Source organism: Benincasa hispida, chromosome 12 (assembly GCF_027475165.1).
Source record: "Benincasa hispida cultivar pf3 chromosome 12, pf3_genome.v1.1, whole genome shotgun sequence".
In the NCBI taxonomy this organism is placed as follows: domain Eukaryota; kingdom Viridiplantae; phylum Streptophyta; class Magnoliopsida; order Cucurbitales; family Cucurbitaceae; genus Benincasa; species Benincasa hispida.
Window position 1 is genome coordinate 14,634,830 of NC_143489.1, and position 13,108 is coordinate 14,647,937.

A 13,108-nucleotide genomic window follows, 5' to 3' on the forward strand; every position below is an offset into this window, starting at 1 on the left:
ATATTATGGATTTACTCTTTTAATACATATGTTTAATTGTCCATTCATCCTAGTACTTCTTTGCCCCATGTCATGTCAAATTATTGGATACCATTTGTCCAATAGAAGTATGTCACAAATACACATCATCATTTTAGTACGTTAATGGTTTAGAAATATATGGATAAGAATTCAAATATTCAAAGTCTATATTTGTAAATATATATAATTTTTAAGTTAAGAGACTAGATAAGTATCACATTTTAATACAACTATGCAATACAAATTATATTTTATATTTTCAGATTTATTGTATCAAATAGACTGAATCAATTATAATATCTATTGAAAAAATAATATTTTATTTGAAAATTTTTGTTATTTGGATTATGTGATTCTAAACCGGGAAAAATTCTAAAAACAACGTTTATCTGTTTTTATTTTATCTAAATTTGGAATCTAAAATTGAAAGTTGAAAAGGAATAAAATTTTCATAAATATAATATTTTATGTTATAAATTGAAGTAGAAATAATTGTAGATAAAAAGATATTTCATGCACAATTTTCTTTTGAAGTATCCATAACTATATTATCAATTATATGATATTGTAGAATAAAAATTTTACAAAATCTATGCAATGTGCCCCATATACTTTGGTTCAACACTTGTGCCATAACTATTTTGTTGGAGTTATATATGATTTGAAAGAAATTGACCTTCTCTTCAAAGATATAAATCAACGATAAAAAAGACAAATATCTTGCTTGTATTTTGGAAGAATTTCATATTTTGTCCAAATAGTTTTTTTTTTTTCTTTTCTCTTTTTTTTTTTTGAGAAAAAACTATTTTTATAGTTTGAAAAAAAAAATTATCCAACACATTTGAATGTTTGTTTAAATTTGGATAACCATTTTTAAATCTATTATCAAACATATGTTCCAAAATAGTGAACAACATATATAAAATAAAAATTGATTTCTTCCCGCTAAATTCTCTGTTATAAATTTATGTTCTCAATTTACTAACCAAATTATATGTATCATAATCTTAAGAAGCGTTTGGGACAAAAACTATCCTAAGACTATAATAACCGCCTTTTTACTATTTCAAAACTCTCAATTGGCTACAATCAATACTATTTCAAAACCGTCATTTACATTTATCATTTTTTTATTATTTGTTACAATGTTTAATATTTCGTTCTTAAATTAAAATCGTTTACACCTCAAACGCATACTCTAATACTCCAAACTAAAATAATCTAAACCACAAATACAAATTATTCTAACCAAACTATAATAACTTAGAACTATAATAACTAAGTCCTTGCTCCAAACCTTCCCTTAAAAACTTTTATTTAATAGAATATTAGATAAATGTGGGGTCAATAGGTGGATTGGGATATCTGAACTAAGTCGACATATTCTTAGCACCTTCATCATACCCAAGCGATCTAGCAGCATATTATTCAAAATCATAGTAATTGATCTCTTAGAAACTAGTTCAAGGAACTCATATCACACACAAAATCACAATAATAAAAGTTGTATATGAACTCAAAATCTTTAGCTCGTGGTCATAAACTACATATCTGATTGATAGTACAAAAAAGTGTTATCTTGCTCCGCTTAATTCAAAGTTGTTCCTAGATTTTATGTGTTTATTTGATGATTTTATAGGTTTTGAGTACCTAAGAGGTAGAGCAGTGTGTTAATGACAAAATGGAGCTAAAACAAACCAAAACATAACTCAAATGAATTAATTGGGAAAGAAGAGGTGAAATGATCAATTTGCCCTTGAAGCCATGGTGCAGCGGTGCTATTATACACCATGCCCCAATTTTTTTCTCCAGAAGGCCAAATTCTTGCAAAGCAAACAGTGTTGCGACGCTGCAACCTAGTGCCCCGCCGTTGTACTACTATAAAAAGACTTTAGTCGCCGAGGGTTTTTTATCTCTAAATTCCAACCAGTTTTCAGTGTTGTCCTCTCTATTTTCTTACATTTTTTGATTCTTGGATGTACTCAAATGATTCCTCGATGGCCATCATGAAGAATACTGGGCTAAGATATTCGTTCTAGCTTAGGTGTAGAGTAGTTTTCCTCATTTTTTGTGCACTTGTTAGGTTTAGATTGTCTTATATCAATTCCTTATATTCTCTTTCAATTATTTCTCTGATTATGAATGATTATGATTGTATCTCTACTTGAAGATGTATGATCATCAGGTAATGCTTAATTTTCAATATATGACATTCAATTGTTTATTAATCCACAAGTAGCAATATGTAAAATTAGCTTGTACGTTGTAAAATTAGCTTGTACATTATGAATTGATATCAACGAACATTGGTTAATTAACCCACGGAAGAATTATATTGAATGGCTAATTGCATGTTTCTTATTAAAAATTCATATTAGCAAATTTCTTAATCTTAATACGGTTAGTCAACTAATTAGGATGCATCCCATGTAATTAAATTCACTAATTGGATAATCCAAACTCTCATATATATATAGCTTTTCTAGGCGAGTTGATTAAGGGTAGATGATATAGAAATTAATCGGATGGACTTATGATCGAGTTGCAATTAGGGAAATTAACTCAAAAGCCTAGCTAGGTATTTTAATTATTTGAACTCAAAAGCCTACAAATCTAAGAATCTAACTAGAAAAACAAGAACGCGTTTTCTTTTTAATCCGTATCTGAAAAAAAAAAAAAAGGGATCAAGTCGACCTTAAATTTCAAATTATATTTGCACCCAAAGATTGAGGGATGGAAACTTGACAAATAATTATACGAGTCCCCATCTTACAAATTTTCAAAATTAATTAAGTCAACATAAACTTCTGAGCTTTTTAAATATCTGCCAGCTAAAATCATCACAATAGAAGATGGAGTTGTCATTATTAATGTTTTTTTTTAACAATATTTAATTTTATTATAAGTTTGGTTATCCTTGTAGGCCACATTCATCTTCAACAACTAAACCCTATAAATACCCTAAAACCCCATCTCCAATTCTCCCACACCAAGCTAGTCCTCACTCAAGAATAATTAGTTTTTGGTTTCCATTGAGTTTCAAGACATCAAACTATGGCTTCCAAAGCTACCGTCTCTCTCTCATATCTCCTCGCTCTCAATCTCCTTTTCTTCTCCTTCGTCTCCGCTCAAGATGACCGAAAGTGCCCAATAGATGCTCTTAAGCTCGGTGTTTGTGCGAAATTGCTCGGCGGTGTTGTCGATGTTCAGATCGGCAAGACTTCTTGCTGCCCTCTGATCCAAGGGCTTGCTGATCTTGATGCTGCTGTGTGCCTATGCACTTCTCTTAGAGCCAATGTGTTGGGAGTGAGACTCAACATCCCCGTCGACCTCTCCCTGATTCTCAATGGCTGCAATAGGAATATTGCAAAGGGCTTCGAATGCTAAATTTACCCTCTTTTCCTTCAGTAACCATTTCAATGTTTTTGAATAGTGTTCCAATTTTATCTTGCTTGTTTGCTTTCCTGTGGTCATTTCCTTTTGAGTTTGGTCAATAAGTTCACCAATTGCTGATTTTATCGATGAGTAAAAAATGTTAGAACATCAAGAATTTGATATATCATTTCTATATTATTATTTCCATATAATTCTTCCTCAATATTTTGTATAAGTACTTCTTCCAAAAGCTTGATCATTTGATTAAGGGGTATATCGACATTTTTTTTCACTTATTTTCATTGATGTTGTTTACATAAACTGTAATGGAAACAAAAAGGAATTGTAATTAGAAAATTTTTATTTTCTTTGACAATATGTGGATAAGAGTATCAAAAAGTACTATGTCAGTTAAGCTATGCTCATTAACTACTAAGAGATTGGATTACAATGTAAAGTAAAGGGTATATATGAAGCTTATAAAAGTGTCGAGTATTCGTCTGTCTAGTATAACGTAATAACTTGATTTTGAAAAAAGTCAAGAAAAATATTTCTTGATATAATTTCCGTATCAAGAAAGATAATACACTTGACACTGATGACATGTCCAGTTGGTTAATTCTTGATATTTATTACATATCATGTGTGATTACTCTTGACATTTTTTATTTGTCAAATATATTTTTATCTTGACACAAAATAATACACAAGTTATTTAATTCTAGACACATTTCCAATGTAATCTATGCTTTTCTTTTCAAATTAAACATTCGAGTTTAATTCCCATTTCTCGTTTCGTGCATTATATGTGTTCCAATAAGACAATTTCATTAACTAAAGTAAACATTTGCACATATTTCAGGTCTACATATCAGTCCATATATCCAACGTGACTTAACGATTCCATTCTTCTATTATCTTTCATGTATATGATGATTCCAAAATTTACAATAATATATACTCTATCAACCCGCCCCAATATATGATAATTTCAAAATTACAAGACGAATCCATACATATATTCCAAAAATCACAAGACTAAAATTATATCTCCCACCACATATTTCTTTGAAGTATATAACATATAATGGCTATGAACAAAACATTTACAAAAAAAAAGTTTTGTGCATTGCCATGTAGACACATACACAAAATTGACAGGAAGTCCATCAGATATAGCGCCCTTAATATTCAGCCCATTCCACGCGTACTTCATCCAATTCAAGTTGTGAGTACGAGCTCCTCGTATCAATCTATAAAACATAAAAAGTCAAATATAAATTATTTACACTATTTATAATGGTACAATATATATATATATATATATATAGTTTAAAAACATGTCGCATCTGTGATTATATTCTTCTCTTTAGTCATGATTTCTCGCATATATCTCATAACATAATTCCCACATTCGACAGTTCCCACTTGTAAAGGACACTACAATGCAAAACTAATAATTAATACTTAACATATAGATGCACTAAATATACACCATTCTATTACTTTTTTTAATGCTCTTATACTTGCCTTTATTGCTTTCCAGAATGTGGTTTTTTGGGTCTTTTGCAAATTCTTTTGAGACTGAGAAATCGCAATTGCCCTACATTTTCCAAAGAGTATAGAATAATATTCAAAATGAAATAAACATTACCCACACACAAAAAAGAAAAAAAAAATCCATGCAAAGTTAGCTTACATATTTGTTATGTATTTGATATCTTCTCACGAAATTGTTCTCAATGAGTCAAGATAGTACACCACGTCATCATAGCATTAATAACAATTAGTGACCAATGATCACTAAATAAAATACAGAACTAATTAGTATGGAACATGAAGGTAGCTCATTACATTAACATTTTCTTGGGCTAAAAGTACAAAATATTTTTTACTCCATCATAGACAAACATGCAAAACCTAATTTTTTCATATTCCATTATTTGGTATACAAGTTCAATGATCCCAACATAATTCTACATTGAAAAAAATAGGAAAAAAAGAAAAAGAAGAAGTGATTTTGCTTTCAAGTCATCCAAGAAATAAGGTAGAACAATGAATGCCTCTGAGAACTCCAAGTTTGTACAATTGAGTAAAATTCTACTTACCCAGGATTATAAGGAGCAATAACTAATTGAACTTATTCGGAAGCCATTAATCTACTATAAAGATTCTGAGCTTTAACTTCTAGAGTAGTTTGGCCCGCGGATATAAGAGATGGATCTACAAAAATGTACTTCAACCCTTTATTTGAATCAACAATGAACGAGTGTAAGTACCTACAATAATAGATCGAGCACATTAACTTATTACTAATTAATAAAGTGAAAATGTATCATAAACAAATAACATTTACTTACGCGATATAAGCCAACATTGATAAAGTCTTCACTTTTTGCATGCTAGAAAATTCGATCACATATTCTCACAGAACATAACTCTTTTGACCAAAACCAAAGAGCTCAACATGTAGTTGGAAGGAAATACTAGTCCCATCAACCATCATCTTTTCAGTGTACTTAAGAATAGACTTCAAGGATATTGCTCAAGGACATTGCTTCTCTCACAACTCTCAATCATGTCCTTGGCCTTGCCTTGTTCTACTCTGAGCTTGTCCAAGGCATTCCCCCAATCTTCAAACATTATCTAGCCAACATTCCCACTCATTGTTTTCATCTCATTCAAGTCCCTCCTGATATGTAAAGTCTCAATGGAAGATCAACTAGATCCAACTAAAAAATGATATAATTGATCTAATCAAGACAAGTCACTTCAATCACCTGACTTATTCCAATCCTTTTAACTCTTTGCTAACCTATATTTCCATAAATTTGAAACTCAATTCAATTTAAAACTATACTAAGACATTAGATATACTAGAATTTGGGAGTTTCAAACCAAAAGTGGGGTTATTCAAGCTACAAACTAAAAGAGGTAACAAGTTTATATAAAAAAAAAAAAAGATGAAAATTCATGTAGCTACGTTGTTCTTTTAGTTTTCTTTTAATTTGAATCATACCCACTCTAACTTATACCTATTTCTTAGATTAAGAGATGAAATTTAAAGGGAAAAACTCCTACGTTGTTCTTTTAGTTTTCTTTTAATTTGAATCATACCCACTTTAACTTATACCTATTTCTTAGATTAAGAGATGAAATTTAAAGGGAAAAACTCACTTAAGATTAGTTTGCTACTAAATATTCTTCCAAGAAAATCAACACCACCTTAAGCAACATCCTATCTTCTTCTTCTTTTTCCTCTTCTTCTTTTTCTTCTGATAATCCCCAATAGAATTTGATGGGATCGTCTCCTGATAATCCCAAATGTCATTTAAACATGGTGGCTTAGCTACTCCATAGTAGAAGAATGCCATTATTTTGGACAACTCATTTGCACTTACAAATCCCGAACCAAACCAAAACTCAAAGCTCAACTCACAAAAGTTGGAGCAAAAATAAAAAAATAAAAAACTCAAAATGTTCTCTCTTTGTTTCGCATTTACCCTTCTCACGCTATAAGATTTTACCTGCTTTAATGAAGATAATCTCTGGAAATGCAGACAGTAGAAAAGTAGAGACCAAGTTACGTTCAACAACAGTATCAACGACAACACAATGTAGTCAACAAAAATACGTTTAAAATAATGACATTTGCTAAAAGTAGAATATGAGTAAACTACACTAAAAAAATAGGCTAAACATACTCTTGGCAAAGGCAGACTGCAATTCCAAATTATGTGGATAGCATTCTCCAGCTCCTCACAAACTTTTTCATTTTCCTTTAGCCCACCAAAGTAAATATCACTAATTTCATGTAGCTACTTTGTTTTTTCAGTTTTCTTTTCAATTTAAATCATACCTAGTCCAACTATACTAATTTCTTCAATTAAGAGATGAAATTTGAAAGGGATAACTCACCTAAGATTAGTTTGCTACTTAATATTCTTCCAAGAAAATCAACACCACCTTAATCAACATCCCATCTACTTATTCTTTTTCTTTTTCTTTTTCTTCTTCTTCTTCTTCTTCTTCTTCCGACGGCTGGAATGAGCAGAGGCGCGGTGTTCTTCGACTGGCAAGAGAGGGACGTGCATTTGCTGTGGTTTTGGGGTTTTGGGGTGATTTGTGGGTTTGGGGGTGCCTCCCCCTATTTTTCATCTCTTTAATATATAAAACCCTAAACAATTAAACCACAGATTACTTGACGTTTATAAAGCGTCAAGTAAAAACGAGATGAAAAAAATCCGAAAATTTTTGTCAACCTTCGCTTTTTTCATTATTCTTGATGTTTTTCATCAAATCTACATGTTATTTGACTTTTTTTTGATAAAAACGTCAAGTACTCAAAAATTCCAAGTGTCAAGTAATGTGGTCTTTGTAGTAGTGATTCTGACTAATTAGAAAGTATTAGCTTTTATTTGAAATATAAATGAAATATTTATGACTACCAGAAAACCATTTTAAATTTTCAATCAATTTAAGTAAAGATCCGAAAAAACTTTTAAACCCATTTTTTTAACCCAACCTTTTATAATTGAAATAATTTTCACGTCCAAATTTAAAAAAAAAAACCTGGAATATTGTTTGCTATAATTTACATGTCAGCAGTGTACACTGATAAAATAAACTACGGCATATACTATACCTAATAATATCTTCCACTTTCCCTAGACACTATGGTGTGTATCTTGCATATCTAGACTTTCTAAATGACCCTCAACCACTTTAACTGTGAGAGCCTTTGTAAATATGGTTTGACAATTTTGTGCTCCGAAACTACCCTCGTGACAATCTTGTTGCATAATCTCCCATATCAAATGATATCCTTTCAATATGCTTCTCGTGTTTATGGCTTCGAGGATTTTTGGAGTTTGCCATGACACCACTATTATCATAATAAAGTTTGATTTGAAAAGTCATATTTGGAACAACTTCCAAATCCATCAAAAATTTCCTAAACAAAACGTCTTCTTTAGAAGCTTCACAAATAAATATTCAACCACCATGGTGGAGTCAGCAATACAACATTGCTTGACACTTCACCAAACTATAGCTCTTCATTAAGAGTGAACACTGATCCTAATGTGAATTTCCTAGAATCTCTATCAGTTTGAAAATCAGAGTCAATGTATCTTGTAAGGATCAAATCATTAGCCCCATACACAAGCATATAGTCCCTTATTCTCCTAAGATATTTGAGGATGGTCTTAACTGCGGTCCAGTGGTCATATCTTAGAATGAACTGATATTTACTAACTATCCTTACTGCATATCAAATGTCAGGCCTTGTACAATTTCTTGAAAGGTAATAAACCCCTCTTGGAATGGTGCATCGAAAACTTGACAAGCATCTTGTCAATATACAATGCCTGACACAAGGTAATAAACCCCTCTTGGAATGGTGGATCCTTAGAACAAACTGTCCGTCACCTAAATCTTTCATTTGGAATTGGGTGACTAACCATTTCTTTACATCTGTCAGTAAACCTACATCATTTCCTATGAGTAGGATATCATCCACATACAACATTATGAAAGTGAAGGAAATCTAAACAGAGATCTCCATGAACAGTGAAACTGGATTGTTCCAAATCCCATTCAGAATGAACACAACAATTACAGTCTTATATAGAAACGAATAGATTATGCATAAACAGAAATTACAGCATGCTACAAGAGGATACAAGGGATAAAGTATGCATATCTTTGAAGAAATATTCTTCAAGTATCCCCTATCAATTTCCAATGCGTCCAAAGTAGCACTCGAATGCAACGAATAGAACAACACCTCCACGAACGTTTGAATGAGCCTCGACCCCAATCGAGTCCAACTCGATCCACGAACTAAATAGGAACACCACCATAAGTGTTACTTTGGTATTCTCGGTGTGAGAATCAAGGAGTTATTGGCTCTGTATGATCTTAGATTGAGGAAGACAGAAGGTATATAATCGAGTAGATGATCGAGTAAGTTGGAGATGAAGACTACCTATCGTATAAACGATGTACTCGATCATTTAGAAAATGGAAGCCTATCGTACAGACTTTGCTACTCGATCTTGTAGCAACGATCAACGAGTAACTATTGTATAGTCAACTCTTAGCTCAATCGTGTATATTCTCAATGTTATTGCTTAGTAAAAAGACTTTTTACTTGATAACCATTTTCATGAGATTTTTCGTATGAATCAACTTATTAATTTTGGAAAAAAAATTCCTTTTATCTCATGGTTACCATAAAACTTCCAATAACCTTCCACTCAAAATGGTTATTAGAGAAAAAGAATTAATTATCATATAATTAATATATTATAAATAAATATGATATCTAACTTCTCATATTATATTTATAACCTATAATTTTAATATTTCATCATATGAATATAAACCATAATTCTTTTTCTATTTCATATTTATATTAATTCCTCCAATTAATGTATCTAATACATCATATTAATTATGTCACATTTACTTGAATTTTCTCTTGTTAATTTGAATACTTCAAAGCAACACAAAATCTGATTCTCAACTTGAACTCATTGAGCTACCAAGGGGATCTTATGGACTTGTAGCTTGAAGTTCCAATGGTACGTGAATAACTGACTAAACTCTTTAGTCACGAGATCCACAATCCGTTAACTGTTGGTCACTCCATTAAAGACCAACATCTACACTCTTCGCACTACAGATATATTTATGTGCCCATATGACCAATCAACAATGCGATAACCCTTCACAAATTGCTCGTAAGTATAGTTGGGCCAATTTACCATTTTGCCCCTGTAGTTACATCAAATTCCTTAAGTACCACTGATTTCTTTAATGAATAATAAGTGATAGTCCTACTATGATTGAGTCCTCTCTTCCAAAGAGAGGGTGTAGTCACTATATTCAAGACCCTGAATTAGCCCTCAAGGGAGCAATTTATCTACTTACCCCTACTTCGGGGAAGAAGTGAATTCCATCTTGTGTATCTGAGTTCCCAGCTCCTTAATCAGACGAATCCCTAAAAGGTAGGCTTGTTGAGTTGGCAATCTGGCCACTCTCACCCATACTAATCAAAGGACCATCCTCATAAGTAGGAATTCTCAACTCATTCAGGATTAAGGTCATGTCGTCTATGGTCATTTTAGTGAAATGTAAGTCTCAATTATCAACGACGTTATATAAAGAGATTAATCATCTCGTGGTTCGTTCTTATACAAACTCTTTGTATAGGACACCCCCACTTGCATGTCTCCACATGAATGGTTAGGATTAGACCATTTGTAGCACTTTACAACACTTGTAACATCTACGAAGCAGGCCGTATTCGTAATGTCACCAGGATAAGGTATCCCTCCTTTATCTTTATACTATAGACCATTTAGGTTATTACTTAAGACATGATCCACTTGTATGTCTCACATACATGCTTAAGTTACATGAAATAACCACAGATCTTAGTTTATTGGATATGAGTAAATGCAAATAAAATAACATTTATTTTATTAATAACAATGTGTACAAAATGTTTACAAACTACAAGACCACCAGGAGAATTAGGACACCAATCCCAACAAAAAGCTACTGAACTGTTGATGATTCTCTTATAGATAGAAGGTTCATCAATATTCTGATGAAAGCCATAAGATTTGATTACAGTATCAAACCTTATATTCCAAGATCTAGATGCCTGTTTTAGCCCATAAATGAATTATTTAAGCTTGCAAACTTTTTCCTCTCGACTTTGTTCTATGAATCCCTCTAGTTGTTTCATGTAGATACATTCCTTAAGATTACCATTCAAATAGATAGTCTTGACATCCATTTGGCATATCACATAGTATTCAGATATATTTTAACATGGTAACAGATGAGAAAGTTTCTTCATAGTTTTAACATGGCAACAGATGAGAAAGTTTCTTCATAGTTTTAACATGGTAACAGATGAGAAAGTATTCAGATATATTTTAACATGGCAACAGATGGGAAAGTTTCTTCATAGTTCGCTCCCTTAAACTTGGTATGATCCTTTGCCACTAATCTAGCCTAAAAGGATTGTACCTTACCATCTACACCTCTTTTCCTCTTGTAGGTCCATTTGTATCCTATAGATTTTACGCCATCAAGTTGATTTATAAGAACTCAGATAGAATTGATGTACATAGACTCCATTCTTGAACCATGACTTTAATCCACTCATCTTTGTCAGCATCATTTATTGCCTATATAAAGGACAACAAATCCTCAATGTCATCATCTGGTATGATGACTTAAGCTTCAGTTAAACCCATGTAATGTGTAGGTTTTTTTCACAATCCACCCACTATGCTTAAATTCATTTATTTAGTAAAATAATGAGATATTTTATTTGATATTTAAAGTTGTGTAACTCAATCTAATAAACTAAGATCCAAGGTTATTTTATGCAACTTAAACATATATGTTGTTGACATAAAAGTGGATAATGTTTAAGTAATAACCTAAATGGTTTATGGTATTGGGTTAAGTTATAGAGCCAAAGAGCCTTTAAAACTTGTACATTCAAACCTCTGTGGTCCTATATATGTTAAGGTAAGAGAAGGGTAGAAATATTTCATCTTCTTCATAGATGATTAATAAAGATATAGGTATCTTTGCCTAATGCAAAATAAGTACGAAGCTCTAGAAAGTTCAAAGAGTATAAGATTGAAGTTGAGAATTCATTAGGTAAAACAATTAAAATATTTCATCAGATCGAGATGGAGAGTATATGAATTTAAGATTATAGAACTATATGATAGAACATGGAATCATATCCCAACTCTCAGCATTAGTATGCCTCAGCAAAATGGTTTATTAGAAAGGAGAAATAGAACCCTTTTGGACATGGTTTGGTCTATGATAAGTTATGCTCAATTACCTGATTTGTTTTGGCGATGTGTAGTAATGGTTGTTGTTTATATTTCGAACAGTGTTCTATCAAAAAATGTTTCTAAAACACTTTTGGAATTGTGGAACATTCATAAAGATACTTTACGACATTTCAGGATTTGGGGCTGTCCAGCATATGCGCTTAAGGCAAATACAAAGAAATAGGAACCATATTCAAAATTATATCTATTTATAGGCTATCCCAAGGAAATGAGAGATGGTTACTTCTATTATCTTAAAGAAAATAACGTATTTGTGTGGACAAATGCTACATTTTTAGAAGAGGGTCGTATCAGGGGAGCATAAATCGTGTAGTAAAATCGTGTTAAATGAGCTTTCTAGTGAAACTGCTGAAACTTCAACAAGAGTTATTAAAAAGGCTAGTACATGAACAAGAGTTTTTTATGTTGGTTTATCTAGTCAAACACATCCACCTCAAGAGTTGAGGATTCCTCGACGTAGTGGGAGGGTTACAAACCAATTGCATGCTATATAGGTTTAACAGAAACCTTAGCTATCATATCAGATGGTGATGTTGAGGATCCATTATGCTGCCAGTGGATGATATGGATAAAAATGAATGGGTTAAAGCTATGGATGTTGAAATGGAGTCTATGTACAAAAAAATGGAGTTTGTTCTAGGGATCCAGATCAAAGAATAAAAAATTTGGCTGAGGTACAGTTTGTTCTAGGGATCCAGATCATCAGGGATCGTAAGAAAAAAATGCTAGCATTGTCTCAGGCATCATTTATTGACAATATGCTTGTCAGATATTCATTGCATACTTCCAAAAGGCGTTTATTACCTTTTAGGCAT

General features: G+C 31.9%; 1 pseudogene; it reads left to right on the forward strand.

Annotated features, from left to right (window-relative positions):
• The first annotated feature begins 3,019 nt into the window (after positions 1–3,019).
• On the forward strand, positions 3,020–3,619 carry LOC120068382 (pEARLI1-like lipid transfer protein 1 pseudogene; annotated as a pseudogene).
• The last annotated feature ends 9,489 nt before the right edge of the window (positions 3,620–13,108 follow it).